The 23,472-nt window shown below is 39.7% G+C and overlaps 1 long non-coding RNA gene across 1 annotated transcript in view; it reads left to right on the plus strand.

The window, feature by feature from the left end:
• LOC117979080 (uncharacterized) overlaps positions 1 to 23,472 on the plus strand; it is a 1,348,572-nt gene that overhangs the window by 519,652 nt on the left and 805,448 nt on the right. Inside the window, exon 9 of the long non-coding RNA XR_004669720.3 lies at positions 22,253 to 22,367. This is a non-coding gene — a long non-coding RNA (uncharacterized LOC117979080). The remainder of the gene's footprint in view (positions 1 to 22,252; positions 22,368 to 23,472) is intronic.

Below are 23,472 nucleotides of genomic sequence, written 5' to 3' on the forward strand. Positions count from 1 at the left end.
GGACCCTACGCTGATTTTAACCCCACAGAAACCAGGTCATTGCTCTAACTACAGATTCTGTCAAACATTTTATGACAAAATAGGACTGAATGTGTAGAATAATGGTTTTAAATTTAAAAATATATATTTTGCAACATCTCTTACTAGATATTGATGATGTGACCTCACTCACTAACCCCCATTTTTATTGAGTCAGGAAGGGTAATGTCCTAGGGAAGGAAGGGGTGGACAGCTGAGAACCCAGGTCACTAGAGAAGAAGCAAGATATGGTGGAGTAGAAGTCCCTACTAGACAGAAAACAGAAATAAAAACCCCTTTATTTTAAGGAAAAAGAGAAAGGAAGATTAAGACAAAAGGTGAAATTCTGGAGTCCTGTCTCCTTCGTGGGGCAATGAATATAAAAATTACTAACCTCAGGCAGCTACAAGAGAAAGGTAAAAACAAAAGGGGTTTCGCCCCACTTTACCATATAGGACTCTGAGTGGTGGATCCCCCCCAGGCTGTCCCTTAGCAAAACGCAAATGCTAGAAAAGTGGTCAGCCAGGGAGAGGACAGTGATAGTGTCCCTGCCTCTCTGCTCCGGGGTGACATGAGGCTGCTGCAGGAGTTCTTGCTCCACCCCACTGGGGAGCAGAGGATGCTGAGTTGAGAGCCAGAGGTCTGGCGTGAGTGGAGAGTGGCAAGGCTGCTGTGTTCACCTTCTCTGCTGGGACCTAAATGAGGATGTGGCAGGGGCTCAGTGGGTCCATAGCACCAGTGAAAGCAGGGAAGAGCTGGTCAGCTGTTTAATAATATTGGGGAGTCAGGTGGTGAGGCTATCCAGCCATAGAACAAGCAGTAGAAGCCAGTAGACCATTCAGGGGCCAGGAGGAGTTAGGACGGCGCCATGGGCTATGGGAGCCATCAGGAGTAGAACAGCCCAAGACCACATGAGGGTTAGACACTCAACCGCTTTGTGTCCCTCTTGAACCGAACACCTTGGAATTCAGGGGAGAGAATTAACTTTGAATTGATTGACTGTCCTAAAGATCCTTTCTTAAATGTGAAAGTTGAAGACAGCTTTAATTAACAAATATTATTTCCTATCATCTTATGTCACCTTGAAAAGTGAGAAGTTCAGATGAGCTACAGTAAATTTACTATGGTAAATTCAAAGTGTGTAATTGTTTGTTTGTTTTTAACATCACTGAGCTGTAGTGTGTAAAGCAAATCATGAGAGTCCAAACAGGCAGGTTATACATGTATGCTTCGTAAAACATCTCACATTTTCACTTGTATTTCTGAGTTGATGGCTTTAGCAAAAGACTCCTCAAGAAGAAAGCGAACTTTCTTTTTTTGTTGTTCCAGTTAAGGAACAAATATCAAGTCACAGAAGGGATTATCACAGCAGTGGCAACAAAGTCTAGAGAGTTGAGGGCCACAGAGTGCTTGCCGCAGTCCTGGCCTCCTTGGAGTTCCAGGTAGCCCGACACATCTGCATCACTTACTTTTGGGCTGGTGAATGATACAGGGAGGGAGACAGGAACCAACCTTTAGAGAGAACCTATTATGGGCTTACAACTTTGCATGCATGGCCAAATTTAACCATGCCAGCACCCAGAGGGTAAGTTATCCTCATCTTACGAAAGAAGAACCTGGAGCTAAGGAGATTCAATGCCTTGCTCAAGTTGCAAAACTCCTAAATACAGACCTTGGATTGGAATCCAAGTCTTTGTGATTTTTGTTCTCTGCTCTTATCCCTAAGCCACAATGGAAACTTTGGCACATCTGACTGCACTGTTTCTGTTTTTATTTTTAAATCCAGCCAAAGCCTCTTCTCATTGTTGTATCAGTTGTCTCTGGGTAACCAGGATGTTTGATAGGAGGAGTAAAGGAAGGAGGCCTACTAGCAGAGGGAAGGCAAATTTGACAGTGTCCCTGTGATGTGATTATATAAGGCTGATTCACAATCTTGCACCAATAATTTAAAGGCATGGGGCTTATTCACAGTCTTGCACCAATAATTTAAAGGCATACATTTTATTGTAATTTAATCCATTTCAATTTCATTAAATTCACTTTAATTCAATTCAGTTCAGTTCAATTAACAAGGCTTCCCTGTAAGAGGCTTTAGTTTAGCCTCTAGAAACATGGAGATTAATTAGATTGTTCCTGTCCTGTCCTCCAGAAGCTCACAATCAGATGCAAGGACAACAGTCAGGTTTTAGCTTAAATACCTAATTATATAATCTTCATAAACAATTTTTTATGGAAAGAGTATATTTCAAAATTCTGCATTAATTTATTAACAACTAACTACCAAATAGTTTTCCTGGCATATAAATATTTAAAAAGTGCCTTGTTCACTATTTATTTCCACAGCAGCATATAATTACTAATTTTGAAGATGATTCAATGATGTAGAAGAGTATTTACTCATATTTCTATTCGGAAGCAATCAGTGTATCTAAGAAAATATGTTGTTTGTTTTCAAAATCTTTACATAAAAACAACTTCCAACATGACTTGTTAAATGTAATTGTGTTGTTTATCTGAATGAGAAAATTACAAAATGAATATATTGTAACACATTTTAGTAAGAAAAAGAATGGTCAAATACTGAAAGCTAGTTCCTCCTTGTCAGCGTTATTTAAAGCTATTGATTTGGGATTATTTAAAATACCATTTACAAACATTTTACAAATAATTCTCTACAGTTATAAAAATACAACTTTTAGATAAAACTCACTTGTAATCCATGATGGTGCAATTTTGTTTTTTTTTAATTTAGCTGGATTATGTTTTGAAGTTTAATATAATTAAGTCTTATTTTAAGATCAAACTAAGTTGAATTGAGGCTTGTTTAATAGACATTTGAATTCATGGTAGTCACTAGAAAAGTCAAGATTTAAAAACCATTGACATGCTAAATACAAAATTCAGTTATAATATCCGACCTTTTTCTTTCTTTTTTTTCTTGAGACGGAGTCTCTCTCTGTCGTCTGTGCTGTAGTGCAGTGGCACCATCTCGGCTCACTGCAATCTCAGGCCATTCTCCTGCCTCACCCTCCTGAGTAGCTGGGACTACACGTGTGTGCCACCACACCTGGCAAATTTTTGTATTTTTAGTAGACATAGGGCCTCACCATGTTGGCCAGGCTGGTCTCGAACTCCTAACCTCAGGAGATCTGCCTGCCTCGGCCTTCCAAAATGCTGGGATTACAGGTGTGAGTCACCATGCCTGGCCAATAATATCCAAACTTGATGAGATTACTTGGGTTGGTTTATAAGTGGTATTTGTAACAAGTTAATACGATAGAACTGTTAAAGATGACAGCACTGCTCACACCGGCCTTTTCAGCAAAGGAATATCTTAATATACTTCTTGCCACCACGCTGAACTTGAACAGTTTTAAGTTGCCTAACATTGGGGAACACTGTGCTTCCCAGCATCTCACCTAATGTTGCCTTATCACTATCACAAGAATAGAAACAACTGATATTATCATTATTTTTTGAGACACACTTTTCCATAAAAACATCCATTGCAATTTTAATGAAACCCAAATGGAAATTCAATTGATTAAAAACCCATCCTTTTTTTCATTTCCTCATTGTCAATGTAATTGAAACATTAACTTGAGTTGAGAATAGAAAAAAATTAAAAACTCAAAAAAAGTATTAAATGCAGTGTGTTGGTAGCATCCTGCATGTCACGTATTTGCCATCTTTGGTCCATGGAGAGCTGATTCTGGCAGTCCACAGTACCACTGGAGACCTAATCCAGAACCATAGGAATCAAGCTCCCATGCTGATCGGGAACAAACTCCATTGTGTGCACATTTTTCAAAAATAAATGTTTTCATGGACCCTCCAATATGGAATTAGAGTATCTTTATCCTCATATTACTTAAATATGCATAAATATAAAATTGGATATAAACTCTTTGTGCTTTTATTTTTTACTTTTATTTTGAGACAGACTCTCACTCTGTTGCCCAGGCTGGAGTGCAGCCGCATGATCTCGGCTCACTGCAACCTCCACCTCAGGGGCTTAAGCTATTCTCCTGCCTCAGCCTCCTGATTAACTGGGATTAGAGGTGCCCACCACCATGCCCAGCTAATTTTTGTATTTTTAGTAGAGACAAGGTTTCATCATGTTGGCCAGGCTGGTCTCGAACTCCTGTCCTTAGGTGATCCGCCTGCCTCGGCCTCCCAAAGTGCTGGGATTACAGGCAAGAGCCACCGCACCTGGCCTCTTTATACTTTTAATTCATATCACTCTGAAGTTAAAACAAATTTACAAACTAAAACCAAACAAATTACAAAACATAAATAATTTAAATTGTCAAGCGTAATTCATTTTGCTGAAACTAAATTTCTGCTTGCACTTGGGCTGTGTCATGGATTATTCCTTTAATTTTAAAATGCTTATTCAACTTTGTTGGACTGAAGTCAATTTTCTCACCACTTTTATACTCCCTTAGAACCGTCATCCCTGCAGTTCACAGTGATGTCATTTGGAGTTCACGTGGAAGGAATGCATCATTTGCTAACTAAATCTGTCTCTGTTCTTTTCTCATTAGCCTGGAACAATTAAAGTAGTACTATTTGATTGGTGACAACTCATTTATGAGTGTAATTACAAATTTGGACACTGGAACTGTGAGAAAGGGTTTGGAACTAAAGCAGTCAATACCATCAATTCAGAGTATGCTATTTTTAATTTTTTAAATCTTTAGCATTGATGTTAACAAATTTAAAAAGTCTGATAGGAAATGAAAAGACCTCTAAAAACTTGTCCTTGAACTTCTGTTTATAAAAACAGTCCTAAAATAACTCTGATAGGAAGTTATTTCTCACTTTATATCCTTTCTATCCTCCTTCAGTCTAACTATGGGTGGGGCAGCAAATAACATCTGAAGGCTGGACATAAGGTAGTCCTGACTGGGTACGGTGGCTCATGCCTGTAATCCCAGAACTTTGGGAGGCTAAGGTGGGTGGATCACTTGAGGCCAGGAGTTTGAGACTAGCTTGGCCAACATGGTGAAACCCCATCTCTACTAAAAATACAAAAAAAAAATTAGCTGGGCGTGGTGGCACATGCCTGTAATCCCAGCTACTTGGAAGGCTGAGGCAGGAGAATCGCTTGAACCCAGAGCTGGAGGTTGCAGTCAGCCGAGATCATGCCATTGCACTCCAGCCTGGGCAACAGGAGTGAAACTCTGCCTCAAAAAAAATAATAAAAAGAAATAATAAGTAATAAAATAAACTCCGTTAAAACAAAACAAAACAACAAGAAGAACAAAAAACAAAGATAGTCCTGGAAGGAGATAGATCAAGATGACTTGGAGTCTTGGCATCTGAGTCATCAACAGAATCAAGCGGAGCAAATGAGAAAACAAAACTATATGTAGAGTGTGGGTTCTTCCTAACGGCTCTATTATGAAGGGGTCTCCCTGAAAATCACCCTTTGGGATTCTATGTGTGAGCCAATGCTCACTCATAGGTTAACATCTGGAATCATTTATAAGTTCAACATTCTCATGTATTGGTGGAAGATTCACACCTTAAGGTGAGCAGTCTTGATATACGATGAGCTGTTATCAGGGCATGGTTAGAGCTTAAAAAATAGGCACTCAGCAAACTTCGATGACTCCTGCCTGAGCTGCAGAAGCCTGCTAGTGCGTCAGGATGCTGTCAGATTAGGGATATCATATGGCTTAGGCCATAAGAGCTCTGAGTTCCACCTTGGTCCCTGCCACTTTAGACTAGGATGACCACGAGGATGACCTTGAGCAAGGAGTGGAGCCTGTATAAGCGTCAGGTTGTTCTGCTATCAAATGGGAATAGTAGAAGCACTTCCCTTATAAGGCTGCAGGGAGCAACTAAATGGACTAAAGCAGGGAAAGTTCTTAACACCTACCCAGCACAGAGCAAGTGCTTAATAAATGGAACCATTATTATTTACATTAATAAAAATTTCAGTATTTTCATGTAAGCATGGGGAAGGATGGCTCTAGAATAGTGGTTCTCAACCTTGTGTGTTGAAGAGCTGTAAGAAATAGTAACAGGCCAGATGCGGTGACTCACGCCTGTAATCCCAGCATTTTGGGAGCCTGAGGTGGGTGGATCATGAGGTCGGGAGATCAAGACCATCCTGGCTAACACGGTGAAACCCTGTCTCTACTAAAAATATATTTAAAAAATTAGCTGGGTGTGGTGGCAGATGACTGTAGTCCCAGCTACTCCAGAGGCTGAGGCAGGAGAATGGCGTGAACCCGGGAAGTGGAGGTTGCAGTGAGCCGAGATGGTGCCACTGCACTCCAGCCTGGGTGACAGAGCGAGACTCCGTCTCAAAAAAAAAAAAAAAAAAAAAAAAAGTAGTAACACCTTGATCCCACCCCAGAGATTCTGGTGTACTTGGTACATGGCGTGGCTGTGGCTGGGACATGGGGATTTTAGAAAGTTCCCAGATGGTTCTACTGTACACCCAAGACTGAGAATCAATTGCTTCTCTAGAAGAGCTCATAGTAGGGGTAGTCTGGTGTCATGCATACTGGAAATTCAGATCCTCGGTCCCAGTCTGACTGTTGATAATTGATGTTGGGGCAAGACACTTTCCTACTTAGTTGCCCATTTATCTAGAATAAGGGCCAGATTCCAACTAAACTTCACAGATTTAAAATTTTATGCTCCACCAGCTCAGAGAAGAGGGAAAAAAAAGGCCCCTTGGTTATAGCTCTGTCTCTAAGCTGCTTTGGAAAAAAAAGTCAAATCAATGAAGCAGTTATTTTTAAACTGTTCATCTAAAGATAAGCAAGCATGAAAAAAAAAGTAATCCTCCTTTTTACTTTTTTACTTGTTGATATTTTATAAACATCCCACAATAGTTGATATTTGGAGACACAAAACACAGAATGTTAACTGCATAGCAGCTAGAAGTTGGAAAGTGTGTATATTACCATGATTTTCCATCGGCTACTTTCTTTCTACCACTTAACCAAGAAAAACAAAGATCTGAGAATGTCTTCTATAGCAGCCCTGGCTCCTGGGATGTATAAGGTGACTCTTATATTAGATACGCCCCTGACAGGAAGGTCTGCATGTATTCTATGGGCAGAAAGGTTTAGGGGGAGGACAGATTGAAGTTCATACCTACGTTGGTGTTGAATCTCAGTACCAGGCCCAAATTCATAAGGATTCACCCCAGTTCCTTGGCTGTCCATTCACAACCACCTCCTAGTAACTAGGCTTTAGAAAGTACACTGAAGGAAAACATCAGTGACCATCGTGAGATGTACAAGTAGCACAATAATGACCATGTGCATAGCAATTCATAGCATACAGAATACTTTCATATAAGTCATTAAAATTTTAGGAAGTAGCATTTACTTCATAAGGCTGCAGAGGGGAACTAAATGGACTAACTCAGGGAAATTTATTGACACATTCCCCAGCACACAGCAAGTGCTAAATTTTATCTTAAATTTTTAAATGAAAAATGTATTGTGGGCCAGCTGTGGTGGCTCACGCCTATAATCCCAACAATTTGGGAGGTTGAGGCAGGCAGATCACTTGAGCTCAGAAGTTCGAGAACAGCCTGGCCAACATGGTGAAACCCTGTCTCTACTAAAAATACAAAAATTATCTGGGCGTGGTGGTGGGGCATCTGTAATCCCAACTACTCGGGGGCTAAGGCACCAGAATCTCTTGAACCTGGGAGGCAGAATTTTCAGTGAGCAGAGATCGTGCCACTGCATTCCAGCCTGGGTGACGGAGCAGGACTCAGTCTCAAAAAGAAAAAAAAAAAAAACATATGCACACACACACACATTGTGTATTAGTGTTCACAATAAGCCTGTGTGGATAAAATATTTTTATTCTAGTTTTGCAGAAGAGGAAATTGATGCATAAAGAGATAAGGTGATTCATTTGATGGTATCCATATTGTATAGTAGGTGTCTGAGCAAGGACTCTGTCTCCCATGACAAATTCTGGGTATCTCCACTGGACCGGGCTCACATATGGAGTGGGAACTGTGAATCTTATAGAACCAGGAAGTCTCATAATCCTTTAACGGCTGTGACAGGAGCACTTAACTCTAGAATATCTGAGATTTGTCCTTTCCTCTATCTTCCCCTCTAATATCTTCTTTCACACCTGCCTTTCTCCACTTTCTTGTATTCCTTCTCGTACTTTCTTTATCTTCTCTTCCCTTTTTTCTCTTTCTCTCAAGAATCTGGTAACTTCACAGAGCTGGAGCCTCTTTTCTTCTTCGAAATATATCTATAATTCTTCTTGAGCTCCACTTTATTTTTCCCAAGGGAAGCCTTTCCTTATCCTGATTAAGATGAGTGTTCTACTCTGGTCCCTGTGCTGCTTGGCTGGAGCCAAACACCCTTCTGAGTTCATGCAGACTTCATCTCGCAAGACACCGGATCCAGATCCCCATCTACCACTGGACCTGAGGGACAGAGGAAACTATTCCTTTCCCCTAGCTTCCCTTCTAATATCTTTATTCTTCCCTGCATTTCTCTACGTTCTTGTATTCTTCGTCTGGCTTTCTTTATTTCATACTCTATTGTTTGCTCTTTCTCCCAAGAATATGGTAACTTCACAGAGCTGGAGCCTCTTTTCTTTACAGCTTTGAGCCCATTCCCACTTGGCACTAAGGTTCTTGTGTCTGCCAGGCTCTACCTGACATCACCCTTGAACATCCCCTGAATGTGTGCTTAAAGTTTGCATGTACTATGCATACTCTTCTTTTGTCCTGTCAATGGAGGGCTGCTCTTGCCTCTGGTTTCTGCCTCCTTCCACCCAAGCCTCGGCTGCTGAGGCCCATACCCTCGTAAAGTATAATATGTTCTCCTTCTCCTTCAGGGGTTCTGTATCCTTATCAAGGAAGCTTGGTGAGGAACTGAGAATACCCATTTTCTTTTATTGATTAGTCTTCAACTCTGTGAAATTTTAACTGATTCAATAAGTTTAATTATTTTAAGATTGAGGATTATTTTTTTCTGTGAAAATACTATAAAATCATGCTATTGATATCAACCTTTAGATTTAAGGGTTAACGATTGTTTTCTATAGAACTCTCAATTTCATGCTAAGTTTTTCTTTTTAAAGGACATGTTTTTCCACATGGTAAGATTGGATAATAATCATTTGAACTAGACCAGAATTTAATTCTGATGTCATTCATATAGAAGATTATTTTTGCTTATGAATAATTTAAACCAATTTTTGGTTTGCTGTGTTCAGTAAAGAAATCCAGTTGAGTATATATTTCTCTTCTCTTTTCTATCTTTGTTAGTCACCATGTGTTTTTAAATTTAAATTAGTGTATGTATTATTAGATGTGTGACATAGAAAATGCCTAACCTATATGGAAATTCAGGGTTCCAAAAGCTATGTAATTTGAGTTAGATAATATAAGACCTTGACTTGTTTCTTTATTGCTGAGTTCTGGTATATTTTTATATAAGCCATTGCTGCATAGCCTAAAAGAGAATTGCTTCCTTTATCAACCTCATTTTACTCGACAGTAACAAACTAAATTTTAACTCAATGATGGCCAATGGCTCTTTCAGGTCTAACATCTTTTTCATGTTAGTCCCAAATCACCAACCTTACATAAAACATGTAAGTAAAACTCAATTATTTAGTATAAAAATCTCAGATATCTTGTATTTTTTTACGTTACTAAAAAGGACCACAAGATAAATATATTTCCCTCACTAGGTGAATAGTGGCTTCTCTAGTCCAAACAAAAGCATAGTTTTCTTTCTTTATTTCTTCCTTTCTTCCATTTTCCTCCCTTCCTTCCTTGCTCCCACCCTCCCTCCTTCTCCTCTTCCTTCCTCTTTCCTTCCTTTCCCTTTTCTTCTTTCTTTTACCTTACTTTGTTTGATAGTGTCTTGTGTGATTAAAATGTCTATATTGGTACAACCTCACAAGATTTTAGATGGATTAATTTCTTTTAAAACTAAGTTGCACTTTTAGGGTAGATGCTTAATCATTCCAATATATAAGGATATTTGCACTTCCAGATACAGACTCCCAAAACTTGGAAACATTATTCAAATGCGTGCACATTTAAAAATCTTCTCAGACATTGTTACTTTATTTCTACCAGATGGCTCTGTGATTCATTAAAGCCTGTGATTCCATTAACTGGGGGGCAGCTCAATGGGAAACTCTGACTGTCTCTGATTGTTCCACCACCTTACCTTGAATCTGCCTACCTACATTTCATTAAAGCAATAAACCATGCCCTTGCATATTCCTGTGGTTTAATGTTTAGGAGACTCAGATGGCTGATCACTGAGTAAGAACACACAATCTTGTGAGCCATCAGGGTTGCTCAGAACTCTTTCAGTTCTCAAAAGTCCTTAATTTGAAGAGGCAGTTCGCTAATGCCTTAAACAAGTTCCCATGACCTCTCCATCTGCTTGCATTAAAATAAGGTAAATTGCTCGCTCTTCTTTCACTTTCTCCAAAAGTGACATGGACGTGATTACTGTCTCCATCGCCCAAACAACAAGTCATCTGATAACCCTCCACTTCTTCCTTCAGAATCCACAGCACACCACCTCTGGAAGAATGGTGTGGGGGAGTAGAGCATACAAACCTGCTATGTGAGTTGAAGGAGCTATTCACACACCTTTGCATTTCTCTTACTGCAGGTATTTAACCTACGGCAAGTGTATTCAGACTTTCCACATATATCCAAACATTCTTACAGACAGGTGTCAATTATAATTAATATAAATATTTTTGTTAAATATATCTAGCAGTCCATTCTATACTCTTAGAGCCTGCTGTATCCAGGACATAATGGTATTATTGTCAGTTTAATCATCTCTGTCTCTCTCCTATAAAACTCAGATCTCTTTGAGGTCATCAGCTTTGTAATATTTGTTTACTTCCTGCAGATTCTGGTACAGTTTCTGTGGTTGAATGACTAACTCATTGACCACTCTTGTTTGATCACATCCAGGGGAGGAATATACTTAACCAGATTTTTTATGAGGGAGGCCAAGTGTTCAGACCAAGAACTCTAAACTAGTAATTTACTTCATTGAAATTAACCCCACATATTCTGGTACTTTGTTATTTATACTACAACATTTATTTATGCAACACATCCCATACAAAAGAAGGATACATTGGAGGAAATGAAACTGAATTTGAGGCTTAACAAATTGGTATAATCAAATCCCATCAGTGTAGCAAAAATGAGAGAAAATCCTAGACAGTGAAATCTAGGAGATGGAGATGAAGGGAAGAAGTGAATATGGGTTTAGAAAAGGGTTTGCCTTTCTTTCTTTCTTTCTTTTTTTTTTTTTTTTGATGGAGTTTCTCTCTTTTTGCGCAGGCTGGAGTGCAGTGGCACAATCTCAGCTCACTGCAACTTCTGCCTCCCGGGTTCAAGTGATTCTCCTTCCTCAGCCTCCAGAGTAGCTGGGATTACAGGTGCGCATCACCACACCCGACTAATTTTGTATTTTTAGTAGAGATGGGGTTTCACCATGTTGGCCTCGCTGGTCTCGAACTCCTGACCTCATGTGATCTGCCCGCCTCAGCCTCCCAAAGTGCTGGGATTATAGGCATGAACTACCGTGCCCGGCCTGCCTCTCTTTTACTTACTCTTAGAACTGGAATCTTGTGGAACAGGCTGTGCAGTTTTGAATATTTACTGCCTACATTTTACATACCTTTTTCAAGACGTCTACTGCAGGAAAAAAAAAACCTATCATAAGAGATAAACACTCAGACAATATAATACCGTGTTTGCTTATAGCTTCTCTCCTAAAGTTAACTGTCAGTTAAGACTGTCTGTTTTAGCCATGAGAAACCCACAACTGGATTGTGTAAATCTTGTGCTTTCAGGCACCGAGTGGGGCTTTGCCACCGATGCCTTCATTCATACTCCTTAGGTCAGCTGGTCACTTAGTTGGCATGTTGGATCTGCTTGGATTGCAGTAAAGCTGCAAATATCATTCCTGGACTCAAGAGACTGGTAATTTATAAAAGGAGACCAAATTTTAGTGTAACATACAGTAAAGTGTAATAAGTGACTCAAACTACTAGTCTTGAACAGAAAAATTGTAAACGAATAACACAAGAGCTTACTACTTCTGATTTTCTGCTCATATAGGTATGTCTTGTTTTAAAATATTTCTTTATGCCCCAAATTATGCACAAATACAAACACACAGGCACACTACAGCATGATGATATGTTCCAAACACAGAACAGCTGTGAAGAACATTCTTGAACTCAATGAACTCCACCCTTGCTAAAAGAGAAAAATGAACAGTGTTATCCATGAATATATATTATCCTACATACATACACTATATGTATGTATGTATTTACACATATGGCTAGTATTTCATAATATATACACATACATACATATATTAATATTTAGGGTATAAAAATTCTCACATTAGGTAAAATATTGCTAAAAAGCCTAGAAACTTCTCTCAAGTGGATAGATACTAGATCCATAAATTAAAATACTTCTTTTGAAAAGTCAGAGGAAAAATATTCTGATACTTTGAATGGCTACTCAAATAATTACAAGAATAATTAAAGTTAACATTTTCTTGTCCTGACTTTGAATTTGTTTGGGAGGAGTAATAGTATGTATTCAATTCTTCCTAATAATTAGTGTCAAGAAAAAATGTATCTTCTGTTCATTCCTCTTTTGGACAAAAAGCTGACTGGTAGCTGAGGACTGGATAAGGAATGTATTAGTCTGTTCTCATGCTGCTAATAAAGACATACCCAATGCTGGTAGTTTATAAAGGAAAGAGGTTTAATTGACTCACCGTTTCACATGGCTGGGGAGGCCCTACCATCATGGTGGAAGGCAAAGGAAGAGCCAAGTCATGTCTTACATGGAGGTAGGCTAGAGAGTGTGTATAGGAGAACTTCCCTTTATAATACCATCAGATCTTGTGAGACTTACTCACTATCATGAGAACAGCCTGGGAAAGACCCATCCCCATGTTTCAACTACCCCCCACCAGGGTCCTTCCCCCGACATGTGGGAATTATGGGAGCTACAATTAAGATGAAATCTGGGTGGGGACACAGTCAAACCATATCAAGGGAAGTATGGTGGTTCGAATATTAGTACCAGACAATGTTGTTACTATAACTCAGCAGTCATTAATTTATCCATTCAAAAAATATTTACTGAGCTCAAGGCCAAGCTGGGAGTAAAGATAAAAAACACACGCAAGACAAAATCCATATTCCACAAACAATAGCAGAAATATTTCCTGTCCCACATGCTCTTCCAGAACTTTTTATGAAATCTATGCCCTCTCCTCTTGAACTTGGTCAGGCTTTTGTAACTGACTTGACTGTACAGCAACCCTGACTTCTGAGGCCAGAGTCATAAAAGGTAATGCAACTTCTGGTTTTCTTGGGATACTTGCTTTGAGGGCCTTGAGCTGCCATTTGAGAAGTCTGAGGTTGCCATCTTGTGCGGAAGCCCAAACTCATGCGGAGCAAACACATGGAGAAGAGAGATGTCCAGTCAGCCCTTAGCTGCCTTCCACTGTTCCAGCTCTAGTCACTATCTGCAGACTGCAGAAGACTGCAGATCTATGCAGATATGCCCAAGACTGAACCATCTATGACTACAGAAGAAACTCCAAGCCAGAATTGCCCAACTAGATGATTCTCAAATTTCTGACCCCTAGAAATCATGAGAGATAAATGGTTGTTGTATTTTAAATAACTATTTTTAGATTATTTGTTACACAACAATTGATAACTAGAACAGACCTGAAGTATATTCTAATTTCATGGGAGATATGAGCCTTAATACTTTACATAAATTTCATAATAAATTATATATAGATCACAATGTAAGAGAGAGAGACTTATAAATATCACAAGAGAAAAGTAATTAAAGCACCATATAAACTCAGAGAAAGATGGAATGAAGTACCCCTGAAGCTAACATTGAAAACCCTGTCGGAGAGCTGGTGAATGAACTGGGCCTTCACTTAAGGATGAAATTTGGACATGAAAAATAAGAAAATTTCAGGTAGAAGGAACAAGTTACTCATCAACATATAACTGGCTTTACATATAATACCTTACATATGTCTCAATTATAGTGGCCCATTCAAACCTTATAGGACAAGATTACCGTTCTATGGTGCCTTATGCCATTTTGTCTTATGGCAAAATCATCCTTATGTTTTTACTTCTACTCTGGAATTCATATCTGTTTCATACAATATGTGTTATTTTGAGAGTTGCTGGGATTTATGGCATCCTCTGTCTTCATCAAAATCACATTGTCAGAGCACCTGCTATGTTCTTGTCCCTCTGGCTGGCTTTGGAGAAAAGGGAGGAACAGGACATTATCTTTGCCTTAAAGGAGCTCATGGCCTAGTCACAGTGGCAGTGCTGAGAACTGGGGGATTAAAAGAACGGCAAGTTAAGAGAAAACTAGTGGCACATAGGAGGGAGTAAGCAACCGTGCAGAGGAGGTGACATTCTAACTGAATCATTAAGGATGGAACTTTGCCAGACAGAAAGAGAAGAAAGAATTCCCGGCAGGGTGGTGGTGGCATGTACCTGTAATCCCAGCTACTCAGGAGGCTGAGGCAGGAGAATGGTGTGAACCCGGGAAGCGGAGCTTGCAAAGAGCCGAGATCATGCCACTGCACTCCAGCCTGGATGACAGAGCAAGACTCCATCTCAAAAAAAAAAAAAAAAAAAAAATTCCCGGCAGAGAAGACAGGAAGAGAAGCAGCGCCAAATGTAAAACATGGTATGTTTTGGGAAATACAAATAGTTCAGCACAACCCAGGGCATAAGATCTAAATCGGGAACCTGAGTGTTGAGCTAGAAAAGGAGGCAGAAGGCAGCTTACTGAGGGGCCTGCATTCCTCATTTGCTGAGAGGTTTGGCCTCATCCCAAAGGTGACAGAGAACCTTAGGAAAGGTCTCATTGTGTTGAGCTTATACATTCAAATTGTAATTATTTCTTACGTAACTGTTCTCTCTATGTATGGTTTTTGGAGACAGAACATACTTTTTGTTGAAAAACCATCACATTTCTGCCTACTTTAAGATTCTGACATGCATTTTCCCAATGGGTAGTATTCACCCTAATGATTAGACCTAATGTAGCCTGAAGAAAATGCCACCTTACAGGAATCAGAGGCAATGTATTCCAAAGTGTTTTCCACTCACTGCTCTTTCTGGAAATGTGGTTTCTCATGCCATGAAACTTGCATGATGCCATAAAGACACTGACTGTAGTAATTTATGGACCCTGGCTCTGTCAGATCCATTGATCTCCTAGAGACAGATTAATTACAATTCAAGGACCCCTACCCCCATACAAAACACACACTACTGGTCTTTTCCCACTGTCAGGAAATTCTGGTGGTAAATAATTCAAGAAAAATGCAACCCCAGTGGGAACTGCAAGTGCCTGTATTTCATGACCCATGATATCCCCTATGATGTGTGATGCTGTGCCAATGAGACCACAGGCTCATTAATGAACCCTCACACTGCTGTATTGTTCCGCTCCCTTTGGCTCAGGTTATCTGATCTGCCCAAAGTCTTTTCATTCATTGTCCTCTACAAAGAAGGGCAATTCCTCCACAAAACCCATCGTCATATTTTTTTCTTTTCTGTAAGGCTGATGGTGTTCTAAATGCCTTATACATGTTTTGCTGTTGTTGTTGTTGTTATTGTTTTCTATTCAGGTCTTTTAGAGTTTCAGGAAGAGACTTTAAAATCAGCCACCATTGTCCATTGAAGATATTTGTTTTTTAGCTTTATTCAATTGAAAATCATACTCCCTAGGCAGTTAATAACTCTGGTTATATATTTCATGGTAAACAGCAGATATGACTTTAGAGCTCAAAGAATTGATGGTCTACCTCAGTATTGTTGGTAAAAGAGCAATGTTTAAAAAAGCAGTCTTTTACAAAAAATTAGCTGAGCGTAGTGGCGGGTGCCTGTAACCCCAGCTACTCAGCAGGCTGAGGCAGAAGAATCGCTTGAACCCAGGAGGTGGAGGCTGCAGTGAGCCAAGATTGTGCCACTGCACTCCAGCCTGGGTGACAGAGCGAGACTCCATCTAAAAAATAAAAAAAATGTCTTAGAATGGGCAAAACACTCATGCATAAGGTCCTTTGAGCCCTTTTGGATGTTGGTTACTTGGGCACACCAATTAGCTTGGGGTACATTCTGTTCCGTTCAGTTTTTTCCAAATCTTTTTCTTAGACTTTCCTCTCCTGTCCTTCTCTAGGGTGAGTACCTTTAATATATTTGTTTCTAAAATCAGCAATTCACATTCCTGTGTCATTTAACTCATGACCACCTTGGAAGAGAAGTACTGTTAATCTAATTTTCCCAATGAGGAACTGACATTTAGAGAAATTCAATAACATGCCCCAGGTTACACGGCTACCCAGTGGAAGAGCTCAGCTCCCAATCCTCAACTGTCTGACTTCAAAATGCTTTTCTTATTCACTGTTCTAAGTAAGTTCCCTTCCAGATATCTGCCTAAAATAATTTCTAGAAGTTTCCTTCTGCTTAGGCCTTTAAGAATATGACAAAGGGATTGCTTGGTGCTTATAAAGTTTTGTCATATAATTTAGTTATTTTAATTATAATGAACGGAGGGCATATCTAAGCTTCCATCCTTTGCCCTTTGAGATTAATATAAAATTGACTAGGTTTTTGCTTGCACTGATGCAGTAATATCCAATCTTTTGGCTTCCGTGGGCTACACTGGAAGAAGAAGTACTGTCTTGGGCATAACATAAAGCAGACTAACACAGGAACAGAAAACCAAACACCGCATGTTCTCACTCATAAGTGGGAGTTGAACAATGAGAACACATGGACACAGGGAGGGGAACATCACACATGGGAGCCTGTCAGGGGGTCGGGGGCTAGAGGAGGGATAGCATTAGAAGAAATACCTAATGTAGATGTCGGGTTGATGGATACAGCAAACCACCAAGGCACATGTATACCTATGTAACAAACCTGCACGTTTTGCACAGGTATCCCAGAACTTAAAGTATAATAATAATAATAATAATAATAATAATAAACAGACTAACACTGATGATAGCTGATGAGCTAAAAGAAAGGTTCGTGTGTAAATCTCATAATATTTTGAGAAACTTTATGAAGTTGTATTGGGCTGCATTCAAAGCAGCCCTGGGCCACATGCGGTCCACAGCTGTGGGTTGGACCAGTTTGGACTAAACTCTCTTGTCTGTTGTTTGTTCTTCCCTTACACACCCAGAAATGGAATGCAATCCCTGCTCTATAATTTTTAAAGGCATTTATATGTACAAAACAGACCTTAATAAATATTTGGGGCAGTGATTGGGTTTTATTTAGTAGCTGTGCAAACAATGTAAAATTAAATACTAGGTGTACCATCAAAAGTGAATATATAAATTCAATTACAGGATTAATACAGTAGCCAGAATTCCTTGTAAACAATACTAAAATAGAATGAAAATAAAAGTTGCTGGTAGGGTGCAGTGGCTCATGCCTGTAATCCCAGCACTTTGGGAGGCCGAGGCAGGCGGATCATGAGGTCAGGAGATCAAGACCATCCTGGCTGACAGTGAAACCCCGTCTCTACTAAAAATACAAAAAATTAGCCAGGCATGGTGGCAGGCACCTGTAGTCCCAGCTACTCAGGAGGCTGAGGCAGGAGAATGGCGTGAACCGGGGAGGCGGAGGTTGCAGTGAGCCAAGATCGCGCCACTGCACTCCAGCCTGGGTGACAGAGTGAGACTCTGTCTCAAAAAAAAAAAAAAAGAAAGTTGTTTTTACTGTAGATCATTTATTCTATCCTTAATGTGTCATATGCAAGATGCCTGTCTTTCTGGCATCTTACCACTTGAAAACCCTTCCTTCCCACTACTGATTTCCTCAGCAGCATCAGCATCAGCATCCAGCCATGTCAGGCTCTTCACTCTACAAAAGTGGCTTGCAGCTCAGTTCCACTCTTTTTTATTTTTTAAATGTAGACTTATCTAGTGTTCCAACTCTCAAAATGACTCATCAATGTGCTCTGCAAAACAGAGGACCATTTCCTCTTTTCATCTCTTTGTAGCCTGGTAAACCTGCTTGCAAATACTTAGGAAATTTAGTCATCTTCCCCCAAAAGTCTTTAGCAATGTAAAGCTATGAAATGGCCCATTCCCTTTCTTTACTGTCCATACACCCACCTCCAAAATATTCAAACTGTTAAGCTTCTACAATCAGATCTGGTTTCATGTATCTATTTTTAAAAAATGATCGTGCTGCACAGTCACATACTACAAAGATACACAAATTGTATTACAAGTTTATACCTGGTTATCAATTTCCGAACAGCTCCTCATTAAGGAATAAATGAAAATGCTACAAAAATTATTTTCTACCTCATTTTTGGTATTTGTTCAGTTTTATTGATTCTTTTTTTTTTTTTTTTTTTTTTTTTTTTAGATGGAGTCTTTCTCTGTCTCCCAGGCTGGAGTGCAGTGGTGTGATCTCGGCTCACTACAACCTCTGCCTTCCCTGTTCAAGTGATTCTCTTGCCTCGGCCTCCAGAGTAGCTGGGATTACAGGCACGGGCCACCACACCCAGCTAATTTTTGTATTTTTAGTAGAGACGGGGTTTCACCATGTTGGCCAGACTGGTCTCGTACTCTTGACCTCAAGTGATCCACCCGCCTCAGCCGCCCAAAGTGCTGGGATTACAGGCGTGAGCCACCACACACGGCCTGATTCTTTTATATGTGTTTTTTATTGTTCCTACTCTAAATTAGCCTATGCATACTTATTTTCACTTTTTTGGGTGATTTGAAGAAAATATTTAATCTTTTTAGCTTACTTTACTTAGTCCAATGACATAAAGTTTCACAGTGCAGACTATGGTTGCGCATTGGACTCTAGAGTTGGACAGCTGAGCAGCAACTTGACTCTTACTAGCATACGAGCTGTGCAACATTGAACAAGTATTCAACCTCTCTTAGCTTCAGTTTTCTCATCTACAAAATGGGGAAATAAATAATAATCACTTTAAATGTTGTTGTGAGTATGAAAAATGAGGTCATTTTAGGAGAAGAATTTAGCATGGCAGTTGCCATATAGAAAACTGTCAAAATATGCAAGCAGCTATCCATGTTTTTTTTTTTATTTAATTTTATTTTTTAAAGGCAAGGCCTCACTCAGTCACCCAGACTAGCATATGGTGGTGCAATCATAGCTCACTGCAGCCTCTGGCTCAAAGGATCCTCCTGCCTTAGCCTCCTGAGTAGCTGTGACTAAAGGCACCTGCCACCATGGCTGATTAATTTTTAATTTCTTTTTGTAGAGACGGGGGCTGCTATGTTGCCCAAGCTGGTCTCAAACTCCTGGCCTTGGCCTCGCAAAGTGCTGGGATTATAGATGTAATCAACTGTGCCTGGCTCCATGTTATTTTTGTTCTTTTCAAAAATAATTATAAATGTTTGTCCCTAACTGTTGTTAACGAATTCACTGAGAATGATTTTCTTTTAATAAAAAGGAAAGAGATCATGCCAGGAAACAGTTTGCAAACTAGGAAGGTGTAGCCTTTGGTATGAAACAAAGATGCACTCCCAGAAAACAAAGACAGAGGTTGTCTTTTATAGAGAAAGTTCCCGCCCTGCTTTCTACTCTGGTCTGCTATGAAAAAGAGGAATGCAAACTTGTTTAGTTTTGATTGGTTAAGCTTGCTGAAATCTGATTGGTCACACAGTCTATTTGTTAGATCCAGGAGGCAAAATGGGATTTTCCAGCAGTCATTGATACAAGCAGCACGAACAAGAACAGATAGCTATAAAGTCCCAAAGTTATGTGAGCATGTAGGTTTTCTGGGAACACAGAGTACTTGTGTGACCTCTAGTCAGCAAATGGCTGCTTGGCTCTATTTTTGAATTTCCGCTTTTAGCCACTCTGAAACCATCTTAAAAATTGTCTTTTTCAGGATTCACACTATTTATTACCTTGGGGATAAAGATTCCCCATTTGCCAAGTCCCTCAGCCCCTCATCTCTTCTTTGAATGTGCTGCGCTGCAATCAATTGCTTTTGTCTTCTGTGCCTAAAGGGGGCATATTTTTCTTTTAGACAGAAATGAACTGTTTGAGCAGAAAATTGATGCCACGACCCTCCCTATACAATGATATTTAAATAAAAAATTTATCGTCTAAATTTCCAAAGACCTGCCCAGTTTGTAGTTTTAGGTGCATCACTGGTTAGCCATTTCTGCATGATACTGTGTTTGCTACATTAGTTCATGTTATTCCTGCTCTATGGAGAAAGAACTGAGGGTGGGAGAGGTTGGGTCACATGTGCAGTGTAGCCATGTAGCTTGATTTATAGAAGCTTGATTTTTAGAAGACTGAAGCTTGATTTACAGAAGGATGCAAAACATGTTTGTTCATTAGGTTATTCAACAAATACATATGGTGCAACTAGGCAATGATTAAATAAGTCAATTCTCAGAGAACTTTTTCAATGATAGGTCTTCACTGTTATTTAACTGAAGGAGGGCAAAGCTTGTCTTTTAGTTCCCAGTAAATCTTTGTCCATTTTTGAAGTACTGTCAAGCAATTAGCAAGCAAATGTGAAAATGTACTCAGGTAGGTTCTTATGTGCCTTCTCCTACCCTTCCTATAACAGGGAAGTCCAAGGAGTTTTTCTCCCTGGATAAATAAGCAAGAAACACAGTGTGACTTGTGTGCAATCCAGTGAGAGAATGAGAACATTACCCCAAATTTTCGCTGTAGCTCCAACATAAAAAAACTCTCACTGACTTCATTTGGAATATATAATCTCCTCCAGAAAGGCTGAGGATGGCTGCAAAGGCTCAGACAGGCTCTAAATAAAGTCTCTTCAGAGGAGGTTTGGAACTTCAAAGCAAAGCAATTGAGTCTTAGAGAAAAAAGAAACCTCTGGGGTCACCTCAACGTGCTTCTCCACAGGCACCAAGCTGCTCACAGAAGTTCCTCTTATCCAGGAAAAGGTTGCAGCCCTGCTGTCTCAGGAGGAGGCCAGCTTGACTCAGAGATTCTAAAATTTCCTGAATGTTTCTTAATTTGTTCCATTCTCTCCATTGCTACCAAGTAACCTTAGCTGTAAATCTTCATATATCTTCTCTAGGCTCTTGCATCAGCCTAACAGGTCCCTGCCCAATGTCTAGCCACAGCCCTCTTAATTTGCAATTGCCAGAATTTTTTTTTTCAACTACAAATGTGGTCAGGTTAATTGTCTCCTCAGAATCTTTCAAATCCTAGCATTTTATGCAAAGATCAGATGTTTTGTCCTGTGCTTATCTATCTGACTTCATTTTCTGTTTCCTTAGTACTAACGTCACAGTTCCTTGCATGGTCTGTGGAGGCCAACATCTCTGTACCTTTACACATGCTGTTTTCTGAAACACCTGTCCTTCTGCCTTCTCCCAGTTGTTCAGTTAGTAAGTCTTTCCAAATGTATACCTCTTCTAGGTACATGTCTAGGCTGGATAAGGGCCCTTATTTTTCCCAAGTAAGCATCCTAGGCTTACCTTTCCAAATGAATGCTTTCTCCTTTGAAGAAATCATCATTGGAGGCTATGCACATATTCTGAGGTGCGTTAAATATATTGTTTTAAAGTCAATTAAAGGCTGGGCGCAGTGGCTCACGCCTTTAATCCCAGTACTTTGGGAGGCTGAGGAGGGCAGATCACCTGAGGTCCAGAGTTCGAGACCAGCCTGGCCAACATGTTGAAACCCCGTCTCTACTAAAAATACGAAAAATTAGCCAGGCGTAGTGGCGCATGCCTGTAGTCCCAGGTACTCAGGAGGCTAAGGCAGGAGAATCGCTTGAACTCAGGAGGTGGAGGTTGCAGTGAGCTGAAATCGCACCACTGTACTCTAGCCTGGATGACAGAGTTAGATTCTGTCTCCAAAAAAAAAAAAAAAAAGTCAATTAAAATATTTTCAAGCCTTGTTTCTCACTAGATGGCCTTTGGCCTACAACATTGGAGATAGTTTGTGTCATGTTTTAACACATGTGTTTTCAAATCAGGCACATTGGGCTCAACTAACAATTCTGTCAAGTACTAGTATGTGTCCTTGAACAATTTCACCAGCTTCTGAACATTATTTTTTCCTCTTTAATATATAGGAAATACAGCCACATAAAGTTTTTGTGAAAATTATTTTTATTTATTTATTTTTTATCATTTTTTTGAGACAGGGTCTGACAGTATCCCATGCTGGAGTGCAGTGGTGCAATCATAGATTACTGCAGCTTTGAACTCCTGGGTCCAGTGATCTTCCTGCCTCAGCCTCCCAAGTAGCTGAGACTACAGGTATGTGCCACCATGCCCAGCTAAAAATTAAATAATGCAATGGATAAGTAAGACATATCTAGCACAATAAATGGTACATATATGTTGGTTAATAAATATAAAAGGTTATATATCACATTTTTAAAAATATTTTTTGACCTTCTCAGTTGCATATTCTCTGCTTTCTGTTCTCTCATAGAACTTTCTTTCATATGTGATGCAATTAAGGCCCATAATAGGACATATTATACAGGAGGGATAATATGTCCTATTATGGAAATAGAGAGGAGGATAAGCAGGCACTTTTAATAGTACACCAAAGGATGTTGTCCTGAGTTCTAAGTGAATTCATAAATGTAAAATGGCTGACACATGTTGGGTACTCCATGAATGTTTAGATTACCTTTTCACTGATGGCAAAATGTGGTTTAATGAAGTTATTTATGTTCTTGGAAAAAGATCTAAAGCCAAACTATGGTAGTCAGAATCATGGCCACCCCAAAAATGCCCATGACCTAATCCTTGGAATTTGTGAATATGCACTCTTGCAGGCAAAGGGGGATTAGGGTACCTGACGCCATTAAGTTTGCTAATCAGCTGACCTTAAAATAGGGAGATTCTCTAGATTATCCAGAAACTGTTAATGGATTCTCCCTCAGGTCTCCAGAAGGAATGTGGCCCTCCTGACACTTTGATATTAGCTCAGGGAGACCACAGTCTGAAAGGATTGTGTGATAAAACTTTGTGTTGTTTTAAGTCAATAAGTTAGTTGTAATTTGTTACAGCAACATCGGCAAGGTAATATACAAACTAAAGAACAAATATGAACTTCTGATGGCTAGCCAGGAGCCTGGAGTTTTGTTATAAGGTACTGCATTGGTAGTTAAAACAAAATTGCCTATAAAGTACAGAACTGAGTTTCTTTAGGAGCTCATGAACTCTCTTGGCACATAAATCCTGAAAGCTGATGTGTTTCTCATCGTTTACCTTTATCTTATCAGTAAACTGCAGAGAAAACCAGCATGTCTTCGGTAGCCGGGAAAGTGTTAGGGGCTGTCACATTTTTGATCTCCCTATGTATGAGGGTAGTTGACTTAATGCTGGTGAAGAAGGAATGCAGTGGCAG

The sequence above is a fragment of the Pan paniscus genome, chromosome 12 (assembly GCF_029289425.2).
Source record: "Pan paniscus chromosome 12, NHGRI_mPanPan1-v2.0_pri, whole genome shotgun sequence".
In the NCBI taxonomy this organism is placed as follows: Eukaryota; Metazoa; Chordata; class Mammalia; order Primates; family Hominidae; genus Pan; species Pan paniscus.